Consider the following 4,825-nt stretch of genomic DNA (forward strand, 5'->3'; position numbering starts at 1 on the left):
TCAAACTTTGCAATGAACTCTCTCTCTCTCTCTCTCTCTCTCTCTCTCTCTCTCTCTCTCTCTCTTTCTTCCTTCTCACTTGTAAACCAATATAAGAGCTCGTAAGAGCTTAAACACAAATTAGTACATAGCTTTTGCTCCATAGTAGCTTCTTGAACCTACATGTCCATTACAACTCGTGAAAAATGCAAGCATATACCCTTGCATGCCCAATAAAACATGAACTTGGAGGGTGCGATGGAGTGCAAAACAAGCCTCATTTGGAAGACAACACATACACAAGCTGAACACCTTCTGCAATCAATAAGAGTATAGGTCCTGTTAATACTCATGCATTGATGCCATGTTAAAGTGGAGAGGAGAGAGGGAGATAGTGAGTGAGACACTACACCATAGAAACTTAGAATATACAATTCTATTGAAAAATGAAAATAAATGGATCCATATACAACCTAACCACTTAGGGTTAGGGTTTTGGTTTCCCCATAAGGCCCTCTCGTTACGATTCTTAATAGTGAGGAATAGGAATAACTATTTTCTCCACTTCTCCCCCAAATTTTCCCGTCCACATTATAGAGTCTACCAGATTGTTTTCCAAGCCTTCACAAAGCCTTTGATCGATATCAACTAGCAAAGTAAGGAACCCTAGCTGTCATTACTCTTTTGGGTAGACAAGGCCTTCTTTTTTGGGAAGGATCTTTGGGATAGGCATGAGATTTATTGGAAACAAAAAAGGATATGGTTATTTGTTTTTGGTCAATTTCACTTGAGATACAAGCATTTGAAGTAGTCTTTCATGAGGTCAACGAAAAATGGCCTGCCAATATGATTTCTTTTGGGCATCGAAAAGTGAGTCAGTTGGGTGATGTCCTGTGGATGTAACTTCCTACAAAAAATGGGTAAATGCCCACAACTTCAATAAGGTAAGGGTTGCTTCCCTCTATGGCTATTTGATTAGATCTCACTATGTTCTCACTATGCTTAATTAGCTATTTAATTAGCTCTCAATGTGTCCTCACAATGCCTAATTTAGCTTTTAACACTCAAATATGTGTGCACTCACGGAGGGTTGAAGATTAACATGCCCATAAGGTTGCATATGAGGGCAAAAAAGAGTGTCAACTAAATCGTGTCAGCTCAATCAACTACTTAGAGATGCAGACATCTACAAATATGTACATATTTAGTGCTTGTAAGAAACCACCCCTCTTTTATGCGATGAAATATTCTTCTTCTGTTTTAAAAAAATGTTTTGTTTCAGAAAATACTCTTAAAAAAAACTCACAAAGTTGTTAACAAAACTAATCCTTGGACTTGCAACTATTGGTAACTTTGGCTCAAATTTTATGATGATTCCATAAATCTTGTAAGGCCAAAGAGTATTTAACAAAGGCACCCCTCCTATTGAAATGGATGCCAACGTACCCATAGCAAGACTTTATATCTACAGACACCCAAGGCCAAGATAGTGACCATGTTTGTATCTATGTTCAATTGGTTAGAAAAGACATTTTGTATCAATGTCCCTTGCACCAAAACTCTTAGCTTCTCATAGTGTTAAAATCTGATAGCTAGTTGTCAATGTCAAAGCCTCTAGTGTGCCTCATAAGTTCTTTTTGTCATTATAACCTCCATGACACCACACTTGGCTTGACTAGAGACATAGGAGAAGATCCATTGATTTTTGATTAACAGTTCTGCTAACAGCCAATTGGTTAACAATATGCCACTGCTGATTAGTGATGTGATTTGGTGGACAGTGGCAAGTCTGTAGAGCCAGGATGGTGTCTTGGAGCTTAATGGGCCCAAGAGGATGGTAAAAGAATGAGAAGAGAGAGTGGTATAAAAAGATTAGGGTTGGCCCTCCCTTCAAAAGAATTTGGTCTTTATTGTTGTATGCACAAGTTTGGAATACAAGCTCCCTCTTCTCTTCTAAGAGTGTCTTTGGGTGTTCTCTTGTTTCCCTTATAGTGTCTTTGTGTTTGCCACTCCATCCCCCTTCACTCTCCTCTTCTCTTCTCCTTCTCCCTCCCTTCTCCCCTCTTTCTCTTGTGGAAACACATTGCAACAATCTAGGAGCCACTTGAGTGACACATGCGGACGGCTTGTGCTTTGCATTGGAGTAGCATGGAGTGGAGGCTCCATCGGCATTCCTTCAAGATCCCCACAACACGTGAGTCACCGTTGGGACTACACATCTTTGGCATCGCTGTCGGGGAGTTCAAGGTATGCTTTTGCATTGCACTTGCCTTCTCTCATCATTTACCCATTGCTCATTGTTTCAAGCTTAACGTGGAGCTTTGATAATGGAGTTGTAGGAGTGGAATGAGTGAAGAATTGTGTGTTTAGACGAAAAAAAGAAGAAGCTGTCATTTTCTATTGGAAAGCATTTTGGATCATTTGAAGCTTGCTTTTTATGTTTTTTAGTGTTTTGAGTTGGTAGGAAGATAGTTGGAAGATTGCTAAGGAGTGTATGGTGTCAAAACTCACAAAAAACAACCAAGAATGATGAATCTTGCTGAAAATTGAAGTGGTTTTCAGTGTTGACAATCACCTCTTTAAGAAATCTCTCATTTTGCATTCAAATGTTGTTTTTCTTTCTTGTTTTTTGCATTGAATAGGTAGACTAGGTAGTTTAGCATCCCCCCATCACAAAAAACCTTTAACACAAACTCCAAAATTTTCAAGAATCATAAAAAATCACTGCGTATTCCTATCCCCATAGGTTGTTGGGTTAGTGTTATCCCCACGACCATCGCCTTAGCGCTATCCTGTCGATCAAACTTGCATTGCTTAGCCCTATCTCCATGACTTGACACATGTCAGTACACCTAACCCGCCACCCTAATTAATCACTGTCAGTTAGCTATCCCGCCGGTCAAACATGCATTGACTCGGTGCCATAAGGCTATCCCGCCGATCATTGCCTTAGCTCTATCCCCACGGGTCATTGCTTTAGCTCTATTTTGTTGGTCAAACATGTGTTGACTTGTTGCCATAGCTCTATCCACACGGGTCATCGCCTTAGCTTTATCCCGCCGACCTGCTATCCCCGCAGGTCATTGCCTTAGCTCTATCCCCATGGGTTGTCGCCATAGCTCTATCTCCACGGTTCGTCGCCTTAGCTGTATCCAATCGACCTACTATCCCCACGGGTTGTTGCTTTAGTTATATCCCCACAGGTCGTCGCCATAGCTCTATCCCCACAGTCATAGGGATAGCTCTGGGAACACATAGCATCAAGGCGGGCTCAACCTAGAATTGAGGCCTCCATTGTGCCAATGAGCACATGATCTTGAGATCAAGAAGAGTCCTACAAGCTCACCTTGAGTCTAAAGACAGTGCCTCAAATACCATCTTGTCGACCTCCATACCTAGCTTGGCATCCTCAGGGTCAGTCTACTCAAAAGTTGGTTCTCACTCATTGCAAGAACCACCACCAGGTGAATTATCTAGCTCAGAAGAGTCCCAGAGTAGTGAGGACGGAGACATGGGTGAACCCTCTAATTTTAGAGCCTTAGTGGCTCTGAACTCCATCCCCACTAATCTCCACTCTCCTACCCCATCTACAGCAGCAGCTACATTAAGGGAAACCTTTTTTAATATCATGGGAAGGTTTGGATTGATAGACCCAGTAGAGTGACTAAACCCATTTGTTGGACAGACTAAGGCAATGTCAGAGGCTAAACCCATTTGCTGCCAAGACAAAAGATCAATCCACTTTGGGAGCCACACAAGAACCTTCCTTACTGAGAAATTTGGCATCTATCTTGTTAGGAAAGCTACGCAAGAATTGGCCACACAAGTAATTCCCAACACAATGGAAGTCCCACAAGAACCTTCCAATGTGAACAATGAATTATCTTCATCCCTAATAACTTTCTCAGCAGGTACTTGGGCTCAACAAAAGCAAAAGATCTCTGAGACATTGCAATCCTACTCACATTTGTTACAGAGAACATATATCACTTTATTACGATGAGTATCATAGAAGTGGTACATGTGGGAGATCACAATGCTCAATGGTGCAACATTGACAACAAGAAACATGCCAACAGTAGATCCAAAAGAACCTGCTCCAAAAAATGGAGTAGCTCCACAAGAACATGCTGCTACAATCAAGGATCTCAATGAACTTCAAGCAACGCGGCTACCAATGGGATGACAACTGCGCACCAACAAAGATCTCCAATGATGTCTTAGTGACTCTCCTTCGAAGTGATTATCAGACTTACATGAGGTCCCGAATAGCTATACAATTCATATTCCTCTTGTGGTCTGCAAAATGATGTTCTTGATAGGTTTGGGTTACAATTGGTCAATATGTCACTGCACTCACTTGGTACTAAGGCCATCGAGGTGAATAGGAACTCAGTTCCAAGTGCTAGGTCTAGGTGTGTCCATAAAGAGCAATAAAGTTATAACATGTGGAAGTCCTACCTCTCTACTCACATGTGGAAGTCCTAGGTGAATATAGGACTAGGTGAAAATAGGCGGTCAGTCATCTTCCGGTCCTTAGCACGGCACACTCAGCAAATCACAACTACATCATTCCAAGGTCTCCTTGGTCAGGAAGATAAGCTACAAACACTATGGAAAGTCAATACACCAATCAGCATCAACAACACATCCCTTCAGCAGAGCCAAAACAAAACATGGCATTGACTATGCCTAAGTCAACATTGATTTTTTTTAAAAGAATAAGAAGAGAGAGAGAGAGAGAGAGAGAGAGAGAGAGCTATAGATTTATTCTTGTAACACACTTACATAATCCAAGGCACGTGATCAGAAAACCTTTCACTAATAAATAATCCTTGTAGCGCTT

This window comes from Dipteris shenzhenensis, chromosome 16 (assembly GCF_047967505.1).
Source record: "Dipteris shenzhenensis isolate YYH24624 ecotype China chromosome 16, Dip_SZ_1.0, whole genome shotgun sequence".
Classification (NCBI taxonomy): domain Eukaryota; kingdom Viridiplantae; phylum Streptophyta; class Polypodiopsida; order Gleicheniales; family Dipteridaceae; genus Dipteris; species Dipteris shenzhenensis.